Genomic DNA, 15,966 nt, shown 5'->3' on the forward strand with positions numbered 1-15,966 from the left:
GAACAGGGACTGTGTCCAACCTGATTAACTTGTATCTACCCCAGTGCTTAGAAGAATGCTTGGCACATAGTAAGCATTTAACAAGCACCATAATTAATTAATGCTCTAGAGCATTTTTCTGGAGCAATTCTCTAGGTTTCTCTAACCCTCCCAAGGGCTGCATAGGCTTTCCATTTCCCTCACAGGTCCATATGTGTTCTGGCACCATTTCTGAGCCAAGTAACTCGGAGGTAGGTGATCCAGCCGAGGGAGTCTTGGTCTTGAAAATCTAAAAATGGACATCAAAGCAACCGGTATCATATTGGAGCTGGAAAGGTGACAGGCTAGCTGAAAACTGAACTGACTGTTATAATACTGGACCTATGGACATCCTACCAGGACTCAGATCAGATTCCATCTGCTGAAAGTCCCACTCCCCATATTCCTTTATATTAGCAGTACCTACAGTGTGCTCCTTTATGGAAAGAAATAAATGTCTGTGAGCAAATTAGCCTGCATGTCTTCAGCATCTGAAAACACAGAAAGAAAAATGCTGATAGTTTTGTTTTTCAGGTACACTAAATATTGCTTGAATCTTAATGTGCAAATAGAAGAAACACAAACATTGAACAGAATCACATTAGATGCAAGCAGTTAAGGAATAAATTGAAGAATATGTTGCTTTAATTACTTTTTTGGAAGCTTAACATGCAATTTTAGTTGTAACAAAGGATTTTTGGGACTGTGGTCAATTTGGGCAACCACTTTTATTGAAATCAGACTTAAAACTGAAGAAATGATCAAGAGGACAATATTTTCTAAGTGAATTCTTGTTTAAATCAAGTTTTCAAAGACCTCTCTGACAAAACCCTCTATTAAGCCAATATGGATATTGTATTTAAATCCTATTGGCTCTATCCTCACAACATTTTTAGAATCTACCTTTCTTCTCCATCCAAACTGCTACCATGCTGACCCAAGCACCTGTCATAACTCATCTTGACCACTGCATTAACCTCTTTTCTAATTTTGCTGTCTCTCTCTTCTCCCATCCATCCTCTGCTGCACAGATCATTTTTCTTAACAATTATTCTGCACGTCTCCCCACTCCTTACTAACCTCTAATTGCCGCCCATCCATCTCCACAACAAACAGAAACTCTTCATCATAGGCCTTAAAACACTCAATCAGCTCTCTCTCACCTACCTTTCCTCACTCCTCCCCCACCACAACCCAGAATTTCACACTTTGTTCCTCTAACAGCAACATAATTACCGTGTCTTGTTCTCATCTCTCTTGCCACATCCTCCCTCCTGCATGGAACTCCCTCTCCCTTTTTGTCTGACAGACCACCACTCTTCCCAGCTTTAAAACCTTACTAAAATCATACCTACTCTTGGAAGTCTTTTCTGGTTGACTTCTAATTTGTCCACTCCATTCTCCCTCCCTTCTGCATCTCCTGTGGACTTGGGTCTTAACCCAAAAGCACTTTGATACTCACCCCATCCCCTTCCTACAGCACCTAAGTGCATATCATTATGATATGTGGTTCCTCCTACTTGTAATTCATTTGGTTCTGAGAAAGATTGGCCTCTTTTTTGTTAAAACTCATTAAGCAGGCCAAGTCCTTCAAGGTGACCTGATAGGTGAGCGGCTTTTCCTGGCTCCTGATTATTTTTCTTTGCAGTTTAAATTACATGTTCTCTGGCCTAGCAACAAGGGGACAACAGTGGGATGGTGACCCCACTCCTCTTCCACTCCCGCTTGTGAGATGTAGCCTCAGAACACACAGGACCCAAGGAACCAGGCAAGACAGATGGAGGTTGGGATGTCCCAGCTCCCTTCTTTCCACAGCATCTCTGTTCCCCTCCCAAAAGGCATGGCCTCACAACACTTAGGAGCCAAGGAACCAGGCAAGATGGAGGTTAGGTCACCCAGCTCACCCCTTACTGCCCTCCTGAAGCAGCCTCTCTTTCCCTGTCCTGGACAGCTTGGCCTCAGAGCACAAAGGCCCTGGGGAGCCAGCAAGATGGAGGCTGGGGTGTCCTGCATCTCCTTCCCTGCATCTCCCCCTGTAGTTTCTTTCTGTCCTGCTCCCAGGAGACTCAACCTCTGAACACAGAGGAACTGAGGAGACAGGCAAGATGGAGGCTGGGACAATCTGCTTCCTCCCTCCTGCAACAGCCCCTCTGTCCCACTCAAGGGAGCTCAGAACACAAAGAATCCTATTTAGTTCTTTAAAAACAAAATTCATATGAGTAAATTCAAAATATTACATTGCATTACACTGTGGTATTTAAGTGCTTATTACATTTTCTGTTCTAAGTCCTGGGATAATGATGATGATGATGGCATTTATTAAGCGCTTACTATGTGCAAAGCACTGTTCTAAGCGCTGGGGAGGTTACAAGGTGATCAGGTTGTCCCACGGGGGGCTCACAGTCTTCATCCCCATTTTACAGATGAGGCAACTGAGGCACAGAGAAGTGAAGTGACTTGCCCAAAGTCACCCAGCTGACAAGTGGTGGAGTCGAGATTTGAACCCATGACCTCTTACTCCAAAGCCCGGGCTCTTTCCACAGAGCCGTGCTGCTTCTCTATGATCAGGATGATCAGGTCAGATATAGTTCTTGTCCCAAATGGGGCTCACAGTCTAAATCTATGGGTTTAGTTTCAATGTTATCCCTTAATGTAGAAATAGGTCTTTGAGAAACTTAGATTGTAAGCTCCTGGTGGACAGTTTACATGTCCACCAACTGTGTTCCATTGTACTCTCCCAAGTGCTTAATACAGTGCTCTGCACACAGTAAGTGCTCAATAAATACGATTGAATAAGAGCTCATAAAAACACTTGATTGGTTCTGAACATATTTGTCATGTCATTCCTGTTAAAGACTGAAGAATAAAGGAGGTAAAAGTTTTGACAGAAATCCCTGTCTTCGGACTCTCCCTTCTCCAGTCCATACTTCACTTTACAGCCTATACCATTTTTTAAACACTGGTTTGTGTAAATAATAATAATAATAATAGTGGTATTTGATAAGTCCTTACTCTGTGCCAGACACTGTACTAAGCACTGGGGTGGATACAAGCAAATCAGGTTGGACACAGTCTCAATCCCCATTTTACAGATGCAGTAGCTGAGGCATGGAGAAGTGAAGTGACTAGTCCATTGTCACGCAGCAGGCAAGTGGCGAAGCTGAGATCGGAACCAAAGTCTTTCTGACTCCCAAGCCTGTGCTGTATCCACTAGACAACACTGCTTACTAAATGTATTTTGTCAGCCCTCCACATGACAGTTTACAATCGAGAAGCCACTCAGTGCATTTTGAAAACAATTCCATATTTCAATTTTAAAGTTAGGTGCTATGTTCTCCCAGCCCTCTGCTGCCAGTCAGCACACCAGGCTTTTTTCACATAGTGCACCAATAGCTCAGGTACACCCCATTGGCTCTGAAGCATGGCCCGACAAGAAGGCCTTCAAAAGCTTTGGGCGGTACTAAAAGCAAAGCTAGGAGGGCCGTCAGTCTCAACCAGTTGGTTGACTTTTGGTGAAAATCCCCTTGTGATCCCTGGATCTTCCTCCATCATGTCTGGCAGTAATGGAGAAAACCTCCTTGAACTCAGCTTCACAAAATACCTGGGAGAAAGCTGCCAATGCTCTCCCTCAAAGTCAACCTCAACAGTCTATGGGGCCTAGTTCTCCAACACAAGTATCTTCAATTGGTCCAGGAAGTGCAAAAACCACTGGTAAGACACTCTCTTTGTACAATTTTTAGACAGTGGAGAACTTGTAATAGTAATAATAATTATTATTGTGGTATTTGCTAAGCACTTACTATGTGCCAGGCCCTGTACTAAGCACTGGGATATCTACAAGCTCACTGGGTTGGACTCAGTCCTTGTCCCACATGGGGTTCACAGTCTTAATCCCCATTTTACAGATGAGGTAACTGAGGTAGAGACAAGCTCATTCATTCCATCATATTTACCAAGCTCTTACTTGTGCAGAGCACAGTACTAAGCACTTGGGAAAGTACATTGCAACAATAAAGAGTGACAATCCCTTCCCACAGTGAGCTCAAAGTTTAGTGACCTCTTCAAGGTCCCACAACAGACAAGTGGCAGAGTAGGGATTAGAACCCAGGTCCTTCTGATTCTCCAGCCTGTGCTGTATTCACTAGGCCATGCTGCTTCTCATGTTAGAAAAGTCTGAAACAGAACCGAATGTACAATCTATGAAAATTCCCTGAGATATAGGCAGCAGCCTGAGCCCCTTTTCTGAAGCAAAAATCATAATTTTCTGCCTGCCCGCCTCCACCCCAGAGTCATACTTCAAGAACAGGTGGCCATCGTGAATCATCAAGTACCATTCTGGAACTTGAAGTTCTTCTAAGGAACATGATGATTGTTTCTACACCAGTGCTTACTCCAAGACTTGGGATGTAGTAAGTCGCTTAAGAGAACCATTCATTCATTCATTCAATCGTATTTATTGAGCACTTATTGTGTGCAGAGCACTGTACTAAGCACTTGGGAAGTACAAGTCAGCAACCAGTGTGGCCTAGTGGAAAAACCACAGACGTGGGACTCAGAGGACCTGACTTCTAATTCCGGCTCTGGCTTCTTAAAGTAAGAAACTTACTTTTCATTATTATTATTTTTAAGTGCCGTCGAGTCATTTCCAATTCGTAGCAACTCCGTGGATATACTTTCTCCAGAACGTCCTGTCCTCTGCCATAATCCACAACTTTTCTAATGGTTTTTCCGTTATTGTCGTTATGGTCTGTATCCTTCTAGCTGCTGGTCTGCCTCTTCCACGTTTTCCTTGGACTTTTCCTAGCATTAGTGTCTTCTCAGGAGAATTAGTCCTCCTGATTCTGTGTCCAAAATATGCTAATCTATACCGAGTCATTTGACCTTCCAAAGGAAACCTTACTTTACTCCCTGCTATATATTGAGTGCTTACTGTGTGCACGACACTGCATAAATGGGGAAGCAGCTTAGTGGAAAGAGCGCGAGTCGGAGGTCGTGGGATCTAATCGCTGCTCTGACTCTTGTCAACTGTGTGAGCTGGGCTAGTCACTTAACTTTTCTGTGCCTCAGTTCCCTTATCTGTAAAATGGGGATTAAGACTGTGAGCACCACATGGGACAACATGATAACCTTGTATCTACCCCAGTGCTTAGAACAGTGCTTGGCACGTAGTAAGGACTTAACAAATATCATCATCATCATTATCATCATAAATCAGTTAGGCAGGCACAAGTAGATATAGACAATCCCTCCAATGAGGAAGTTACAGACATTAAGGGGGAGGCAGACATTGAAATAAATTAGAGGTGGAAATGATCGGTAATTTAGGCTCTTGCTAAGGGCTGCCACTAGCAATGGTGACAATACTGCTCTTCCTCTTAGACCGTGAGCCCCATGAGGGACTTGATTATCTTGTATCTACTCCAGCACTTGGCATATGCTTGACACATAATAAATGCTTAACAAAATCACAATTATTATTATCATTATTATTATTATAAAGGCAATAGTCCCAGCAACCCATCCTTTTTCCTTTGCTCTTATTCTGGGGACCACTGGGAAGAGGGGCAGGATTCCAACCTGGATCTACCACTTGCTTGCTGTATGACCTTGGACAAGTCATTTAAATTCTTTGTGCCTCAATTTCCTCATGATAACAGAACAATTGACAAAGCCATTCGTGAGTTTCATATAAAAGCACACTCATTTTAGTTATGTTGAAGTGTGTTGCGGAGAATGTTTTTCGTTTTATATGTGCTAGGCGATTACCTAGTCAACTCTGCTTGCTGCTATTCAACTGACGTTTTAATAAAGTTAGGGGAATGTTGAGCTGGCTGTGTGGAAGACAGATGGTGCCAGGAGTCATTTACTGCTTTACCTGATTAAAACTTAAGATCAGCTCTAATAGTCAGTACAAAAAGTACTTTTAAATTTTTGTTTCCCATTCTCCACCCTATAGCCTCAATATTATGATTGAAGTAAGGCTTATCATAGACATCTTTTTATGTTAAAATGAAGGCATTCTAATGAATTTTCTTCTCCCATTACCTCCTACTACATATCACAGTGTAGGAACTACTCTAGTTATAGAAGGCAAATTTGGCTTAAATAGAAATCAAGTTCAGGGGTAAGAGTAGATTGTCAGAATAATGAAAGATCTGAAAAACAGTGGACTACTTTAATTCATACTAATTGAGATGATACCATTTTCAGTCATCTTCAGGGCCTGGGACAGTACTCAGCACATAGTTGGAACTCAATAAAACACTGATGATGGACCAAGTTAAGCTTCAAAGAGACACGAAAGATATAATCACAAGAAAGGCGGCTTCCTATATAATTAAGGCAGAATGCAAATATGAATCCACTAAAATTTAACAAGAAGAAAATAATCAATCAATCAATCAATCATATTTATTGAGCGCTTACTGCGTGCAGAGCACTGTACTAAGCACTTGGGAAGTACAAGTTGGCAACATATAGAGACAGTCCCTACCCAACAGTGGGCTCACAGTCTAAAAATCACCAATCATGGAAAGTCTGAATGGGATATTTTCTAAACAATCACAGACGAGTGATTGAAATTCAGACACTTCACTTTATGAAGGGAGGCTGGAGGGGAAGGAAAGAGACACTGAGGACATTGCTGAGTCACAGCCTAATCTAGTCAGCTCATCTGAGATCAACGTTTTCTATACCTCCCTCTCAGTCCAACCAGAAATCTAACCCCCAGTAAGTAAATTCATTTACCTGTAGAAACAGACTCCTCTGTGGCTGTTTTTGAACCTAGGATGAGGGAACAATTTCAGTGTTCTTAAAAACTCTTACCCACCCTTTCTTCTCATCACTTTGGGATTTTGAGGGGCAGGTTCTGAGGGTGGGGGTGGGCCGTATCCGACCAGCTGCTTCTGGCCTTCCTCCCCAGGCACCAGATTGGTCCTCTCACTTCATCTGGAATTCCTGCCTGGCCACGTTCCACTGAGAGGTGGGCCAAGGATGGATGCACTGTCTCAAAGTTGGCCACAGGTTCCAGGGCAGATTGGGGCCTTTCCTCTAGAGGTATCACTTGCATCAGGTGCAGGGGGCAGAGACAGTTTCAAGAGGGAGGTTTGCACTGGCCAGAGTTCTGGGAAATTTAGTCTCTGCCATGCAGACTCCTCCACTGGAGGCTTGGGATGCCCAGGAATAACGTCATGAAATGTGCTCTGGCGGTAGGGAGAAGATGTGGGATGTGTGTGGTGGGGGAGAGCTTTGTTTCGATAACTCCAGGAATGGGGAATGTGTCTGTTATATTGTTATATTGTATTCTCCCAAGGGCTTAGCACAGTGCTCTTGTACATATTTACTATTCTCTTGTACATATTTACTATTCTATTTATTTTATTTTGTTAATATGTTTTGTTTTGTTTTGTTGTCTGTCTCCCCCTTCTAGACTGTGAGCCCGTTGTTGGGTAGGGACCATCTCTATATGTTGCCAACTTGTACTTCCCAAGCGCTAGTACAGTGCTCTGCACACAGTAAGTGCTCAATAAATACGATTGAATGAATGAATGAAAATGCTCTGCAGAAAGTAAGCGACCAATAAATACGATTGGCAGACTGACTGTTGAGCAGACTCGGGGGTTGGCGTGAAGTTTCTGTGGAGTATTTCCAGCATCAGATTGCATCATATGACTGGCAGATGCCTATCATAGGGATGACGTCGATTAGGGGGTCATAAAGCAACCCCTTCAAGTAGGTGGAGGTAGAACAGTAGTCCCCCGAGCACATCTATAATCCAATCAAACGCCTCATATAAAATCACTCCACACAGTACACCAATTTTGGAGAAGCAGTGTGCCCTAGTGGATCGAGGACCAGCCTAGGAGTCAGATGGATCTGGGTTCTAATCCTGGCTCTGACACTTGTCTGCTGAGTGATCATGGGCAAGTCACTTCACTTTTCCGTGCTTTGGTTACCTCATCTGTAAAATGGAGACTAACGTTGTGAGCCCCATGTGGGAATTGGACTGTGTCCAACCTGATTATCTTGTATTTACCCTTGGGCTTTGTTCTGTGCTGGCCCATAGGAAGTGCTTTACAAGTGCCATAGAAAAAGTCCATCTTCCTGGACTAGACTGTAAACTCCTTGAGTGCAGGGATCATGTCTACCAACTAACTTGCTTAGTATAGTGCTCTGCACACTTTAAGTGCTCAACAAATGCCATTGATAATTGATGAATTGACTAGTAATGGAACTATTCCTGTCTTAAATAACTTTTTAATTGTCGTAAGCAGCAGAGGTTGATAAACATAGATTTGGAAGAGACCTTAAAAAATCAACTGGTTCCCTTTTCCACCCCCTGGGCAAATAGTTTGTAGAGTAATGTATTTATTAAATGGCCACTTGATGCACTGCATTGTATCAAATCCTTAGGGAAGTACGATGGAATGAAGAGATATATTCCCTGGGGGCAAAGAGGAAGCCCTTTAACAGTGAAGCCAGGACTGATGGATGCCTATTGTCTTCTTAATGTTCTCAGGGCTGGAAATTCTTTAACCTCTCCGGGCAGCTAGTTCCTGAAGTCATGTTTTTCATCCTTTGTTGAACACTGGAGGAAATCTTTCACATAAAAACCCTTTACATCCTGCTTATATTGTTTCTACCCCAGTACTTGTCATATAGTCAGTGCTTAACAAATGCTTTCTACGCTCCATTGCTTCAACTCTTATTTCCTTGGAGGTCACATCTCCTCAGAGGCCTTCACTTTTAAGTCTCCTTTTCTCCTGCTCCCTCTCCCTTTGGTGTCATCTGTTTACTTGGCTTAGTACAGTGTTTTGCATACAGGAAGCACTCAATAAATACGATTGAATGAATGATTGAATCTGTGACTTTTGAGCATTTGGTATTTAGCCCACCCTCAACCCCATAGCATGATGTACATATCTATAAATTATATATTATACATTATGTATTTGCATTAATTCTGTCTTCCACTCTATTCCAAGCTCATTATGGACAGGGACTGTTTACCAACTCTGTTGCATATTGTACTCCCTCAAGCACTTAGAACAGCGCTCTGCACACAGTAAGGGCACAATGAATACCACTGATGATGATGATCAATGCTTCAGTTATCATTATCATTAACCTGTCTTCCATAATCTTCTTAAATTGCACCCAATGTGATAGAAGCCACAAATAATTATTTTTCTTCATATCATAGTGTCCCTAAAATGTGATGCTTTATGATCCATGCTCTCATGCTATCAATCTGCCAAAATCTACATTGGCTTTCTTAATTCAGTTTCCTACTTTTTGCTATTTATAAATAATTGAATGATTTACACCTTATTGCCTAAGTACCGACATCAGTGACAGCAGTAACTCTGACAATGAAAGCCTTTGACTACATATAGCATCACGTTGTTGCAAACTGGGACATAATCCTGATTTCATTTAGGTTTACTTTTAGTCCACATTTCCGTCCAGGCTTTGGATATCAGTTCATAATCATCTTTCAATCAATTCATTGTCATATCTACTGCATGCTTACTGTGTATAAATCACTGTACTAAGCTCTAGGAAGAGTACAGTAAAACAATAAACAGACACATTCCCTGCCACGAGCTTACAGTCTTGAGGGGAAGACAGACAATAATATAAATAAATAATAAACCGCCTATATGTATTCTTCTACATAAGCTTCTATAGCGCAGTCTTCAATGCAGAGCAATAGCTGCTGAATGACTGTCTTCAAGAACTTTCTATGATATTTAAGGTCTGTTGAATGGGAAGAATTTCCTGATTATCTACATCTTCAAATCTACATTTCCAGACCTGACCTCTCTCTTTCCCTGCAATCTCGCATTTCCTCCTGCCTTCAAAGCATATCTACTTGGATGTCCTGCTGTCACCTCATATGAATGATGTCCACCCACCCTGTCCTCCTCCTGTCTCTCCCTGGACAGTTGTTCATTGTAAACAACACCATCATCCTCCCTATCTCACAAGCCTGTAACCCTGGCTTTGTCCTCAACTCAGCTCTGTCATTCTACCCACATATTTAATCTGTCACCAAATCGTGTCGATTCTACCTTTACAACACTGCTAAATTCTGCCCTTCCTTCTCCATCTGAACTGCTACTATGCTGATAATAATAATAATAACATTGGTATTTGTTAAGCGCTTACTATGTGCCGAGCACTGTTCTAAGCGTTGGATCCAAGGAATTAGCCTATCCCACCTTGACTACTGCATTTGCCTCCTCCCTGACTTCCCAGTCTCCTGCCTTTCCCCATTGCAAATCATACTTCACTCTGCTGCATGGATCATTTATCAACAAAAACGTTCAATCTCCCCACTCCTCAAGAATGTCCAATGGCTGCCCATCCTCCTCCACATCAAATGGAAATGCCTTTCCATTGTTTTTAAAGCATTCAATCAGCTCACCCCTACCTACCTCCAGTCACAAATCTCCATTCAACCCAGCTCACATGCTCTGCTCCTCTACTGCCAGATTACTCACTGTGCCCTGATCTCATCTATCTCAACAGAACCACCCCCTCCTTATACCCCACACCATCACTGTCTCCACCATTAAAGCATTACTAAGGTCTCATCTCCTCCGAGAGGCCTTTCCATATTAAACCCTCTTTTCTCCAGCTTGTTCTCCCTTCTGAATCATCTATGAACTTGGATCTGTGACCTTTGAAATCTGATATTCTCCCTATCCTCAACCCCACAACATTTCCTAAACTGTGAGCCCGTTGTTAAGTAGGGACCATCTCTATATGTTGCTGAATTAGCACTTAGTACAGTGCTCTGCACACAGTAAATGCTCAATAAATACAATTGAATGAATGCATGAATATATTTAAATTGCATATTATAAATAATTTATTTATTCACATTAACACCTATCTCCCCCTCTAGATTGTAAGCTTGTTTTGGGCAGGGAACATGTCTGCTAATTCTGTTGTATTGTATTCTGCCAAGCGCTTAGGACAGTGCTCTGCATCTGTAAATGCTCAATAAATACCATTGATTTTTTGACTGATAACTGGAATTGAACATTAAGTTAAATCATTCATTCATTCATTCATTCATTCCTTCAATCGTATTTATTGAGCACTTACTTTGTGCAGAGCACTGTACTGTTTGGGAAGTGCAAATCGGCAACATATAGAGATGGTCCCTACCCAACAATGGGCTCATAGTCTAGAAGGGGGAGACAGACAACCAAACAAAACATGTAGACAAGTGTCAATACCATCATAACAAATAGAATTATAGCTATAAACACATCATTAATAAAATAAATATAATTAATATGTACAAATAAAATAGAGTAATAAATCTATACAATGATGTTAATGACTTACTGGTGTAAGGGTTTTACCAGGTCTGGGATGATACATCACTTCAATTATCTTCAGACTAATTGTCAGTCTATTGGGTTTTGGCAAATGTGTGAAGCAGTTCAAAATCATCTGTCTGTTTTCTTGGTTGTACTTATAGAGGACTGTCACTAGGATATGAGTGTTTTTGAATGAGCGATTCACGAACTCTTGATGATGTTCTCGGCCTGCTTAGTTAAGAGTTTCCCAGAGGAAACTGCCCTCTGATATAATTCCAGATTCTTTGCTGTGTCCTGGAGCATGGCTAAAGCTAGGCTGAACAACTCTGGATGTAGTGAATATCTCTGTACTACATGACTAGATGCAACATGGCCCTGTGAATAGAGCAAGGGCCTGGGTTCTAATCCCTGTTCAGCCACCTGTCTGTTGTGTGACCTTTGACAAGTCACTTAACTTCTCGGTGCCTCAGTTACCTTCTCTGTAAAATGGGGATTTAGACTGTGAGCCCCATGTGGGACAGGGTCTGGGGCCAACCCAATTTGCTTGCATCTATCCTGGTGCTCAGTTGAGTGACAGGGTAGAAGCAGCATTTCTCAGTGGAAAGAGCACAGGCTTTGGAGTCAGAGGCCATAGGTTCAAATCCAGGCTCTGCCAAATGTCAGCTGTGTGACTTTGGGCAAGTCACTTCACTTCTCTGTGCCTCAGTTCCCTCATCTGTAAAATGGAGATTAAAACTGTGAGCCCCCCCATGGGACAACCTCATCACCTTGTAACCTCCCCTGTGCTTAGAATAGTGCTTTGCACATAGAAAGTACTTAACAAATACCATCATTATTATTATTGTTATAGTAAGCTCTTAAGAAATACTGCAATTATTATTATTTTTACTGTTACTCTGGTAGAGATGGGAAAAGATCTTGACAGGCCTCTTAAGCCTTAGGTGGCTAGCCAAATCATCAAGGAATCATATTAAGGCTTTCATTAGACAGTTTAGGGCGGCAAACGTTCTCAGTAGTTATTAAAAGGTCACGTCTACTGGCTGTGTCAAATGATTTTGTAAGTCTAAAAACGTTATGTCGAGGTCTTGATGCTGTTCTCTGAAATATCCTGTATCTTAGCAAAGATCACATCTGCTAAGCCTCACTGTCGTCTGAAGTTGCATTGAAATTCTGAGCACCCTAGGGAAAAGTGGCTTTTTGATATTCAGTTCAGGACTCTGGCCAGGGTCTTGCTGGCAATATAAAGTAGGAGATAATACTCATCTCTTTCCTCTTTAAGATGATGATAACGGTAGAACCTCTGATATGCTATAGCATTTCCTCAGTATCCCATTTGTTGGAGAAGAACTTGTGTAGGCAACTGAGTTGATATTGTCTCCTTGTTTGTATATCTTGGATGATGTGCCTTCTCTCTGATCTCCCATCCTCGTGTCTCTCTCCACTTCAATCCATACTTCATGCTGCTGCCCGGATTATCTTTGTCCAGAAACGCTCTGGGCATATTACTCCCCTCCTCAAAAATCTCCAGTGGCTACCAATCAATCTGCGCATCAGGCAGAAGCTCCTCACCCTGTGCTTCAAGGCTGTCCATCACCTTGCCCCCTCCTACCTCACCTCCCTTCTCTCCTTCTACAGCCCAGCCCGCACCCTCCGCTCCTCCGCCGCTAATCTCCTCACCGTACCTCGCTCTCACCTGTCCTGCCATCGACCCCCGGCCCACGTCATCCCCCGGGCCTGGAATGCCCTCCCTCTGCCCATCCGCCAAGCTAGCTCTCCTCCTCCCTTCAAGGCCCTGCTGAGAGCTCACCTCCTCCAGGAGGCCTTCCCAGACTGAGCCCCTTCCTTCCTCTCCCCCTCATCCCCCTCTCCATCCCCCCATCTTACCTTCTTCCCTTCCCCACAGCACCTGTATATATGTTTATATGTTTGTCCATATTTATTACTCTATTTATTTATTTATTTATTTTATTTGTACATATCTATTCTATTTATTTTATTTTGTTAGTATGTTTGGTTTTGTTCTCTGTCTCCCCCTTTTAGACTGTGAGCCCACTGTTGGGTAGGGACTGTCTCTATATGTTGCCAATTTGTACTTCCCAAGCGCTTAGTACAGTGCTCTGCACATAATAAGCGCTCAATAAATACGATTGATGATGATGATGTACCATCTGATCCTGAAGGCTTGCTGTTCTTTGTGGTTCTGATGGCAGTAGCAACTTCATTAGCCATTACTGTGGTAATAATCATGGCAAGCAAAGTATTCTTTATAGAATATCACCATCAGTGGCAGAATCAGCACGTCTTAGTGAAAAGAGCAGAGTTTGGGAGTCACAGGAACTGAGACCTAATCCTGACTTTGACATACTTTTGCTGTGTGACCTTGGGCAAGTCTCTTAACTTCCCTGGGCCTCAGTTACCTCATTTATAAAATGGAGATTAAGACTGTGAGCCTCATGTGGGAGAGGGAACGTGTCTGACTACCCCAGTGCTTAGAATGATGCCTGGCACATAGTAAGCGCTTAACAAATGCTATTATTACGATTTTTATTACTATTGTTACTATTATCAGAAGAGGAGTTAAGGAGATTTGGCCTGCTTCAGTTGACTAACCCGAGGCAGGGAAGTCTTTGCAAGCCACTGCATTCTGAATGGCATAATGCTGAACATGAACACAGCCTGATGTTATTATTAATCACATTTAGTGAGCCCTTACTGTGTGCAAACACTGTAGTAAGCACTTAGCTCTCCCAAGTCTTGGGTGTTTCTTCACTGGGACCTCTGATCTCTCTCCCCGCTCCCCCTTGCTCCGGAGTCGTGCCCCTCCCAAGAGTCTGAGCAGCCAGGGGCAGCTACCAACTCAGGCTGGGGGCTTTAAAAATCTTTCATCTCCACATCATCCCGGTGATCTGCCACCACACTGCACCTCTGCCCTTACCATGCCACTGCCTCTGCCATGCTATACCACCACTCTGGCTAACTCGCTTACCTCTTTAAGTGGCCCTAAAAGGACATCAAATATGTCATTCACTCATTCAATCATATTTACCAAGCGCTTTATGTGTGCAGAGAGTACAATACAACAATAAACGGACATATTTCCTGCCCACAACGAGCTTACCATCTCCAGTGGGGAGACAGACATTAATACAAATAAATAAACTGCAGATATGTACATAAGTGCTGTGGGGCTAGGAGGAGAAAAGAACAAAGGGAGCAACTCAGGACAACACAGAAGGGAGTGGGAGAAGAGGAAAGGGAAGGCTTTGTCTGGGTAGGCGTTTTGGAGGAGATGTGCCTTCAGTAAGCCTTTGAAGTGGGGTTGGGGGAAGAGTAATTGTCTGATGGATTTGAGGAGGTAGGGTGTTCCAGAACACAGACAGCTTCCTTTATTATCCGCAAGGCAAGTGAAACTATCTCTGTCAATGAATCAGTCAATCAATGGTACTTACTGAGTGCTTACCGTGTGCGGAGCACCATCCTAAGCCCTTGGGAGACTACAGTGCCATAGAGTTGGTCCACATTTTCCTTACCCTCAGGAAACGGGGGTACTGTGGATGTGCTGGTGTGTGTGTGTGTGTGGTTCCATATTGATTCTTCAGGGGTCCATAGTCATCCTTGTCTTGATTTCAGCCTGTACAGCCTTTTACCACTTCAGCCTTGACATCCCACCAACTTATTTAATATTCTGATAAGCATGCCATTAATCATGTTTGTGAGGATCTGTAAGCTGCTGTTGATTCATTTCTTGCTTCTCTTGCAAGTTGCTCTGAATCTCAGAATCAGTCTCATCAAACAGCCTTGGGTGTTTTCTTCTGCCAGCTCCCACAGTTTTAAGGGCCACCCGGTAGTGTGAATTTTGCAGATGTCGTGGCTGAGGCACAGAGAGGTTGAGTGACTTGCCCAAGGTCACACATCGGGGAAGTGACGGAGCCGGGATTAGAGCCCAAGTCTTTCTGACTTCCGGGCCTGTGCTCTTTCCACTCCATCACGCACTCTCCAGCCCTTTGAGAAATCTAAGTTATCTCTCTGGGATTGAACAAACTCATCTCAAATGATTCTAATGTCACTGCAGGGGCAATAAGGGAGCACCAGGAGTTTCAAATTTAGGGTAGATGGTAAGCTGCTCTCTAGACTCTAAACTCATCTCCAGATTTTATGCTTGTGTCTACCAACTCTGTTATATTGTTCTCTCCTAGAGCTTAGTACAGACCTCTGCACAGTCAGTACTCAATTAGGGGAAGCAGCGTGGCTCAGTGGAAAGAGCACGGGCTTTGGAGTCAGAGGTCATGGGTTCAAATCCTGACTCCGCCACTTGTCAGCTGTGTGGCTTTGGACAAGTCACTTAACTTCTCTGTGCCTCAGTTACCTCACCTGTAAAATGGATATTAAGGCTGTGAGCCCCACGTGGGACAACCTGATCACCTCGTAACCTCCCAAGCGCTTATAACAGTGCTCGACGCATAGTAACTGCTTAATACATGCCAGTCGTATTCTTATTATTATAAATACCATTGATTAATTGATTGATTTTGGGCAACTACTGCTCTGATAAAAGGAAAGTCCCCATGCTTAGATACCTAGCATATGCATATCCAGAAAACTGGGTTACCAA

The sequence above is a fragment of the Tachyglossus aculeatus genome, chromosome 14 (assembly GCF_015852505.1).
Source record: "Tachyglossus aculeatus isolate mTacAcu1 chromosome 14, mTacAcu1.pri, whole genome shotgun sequence".
In the NCBI taxonomy this organism is placed as follows: Eukaryota; Metazoa; Chordata; class Mammalia; order Monotremata; family Tachyglossidae; genus Tachyglossus; species Tachyglossus aculeatus.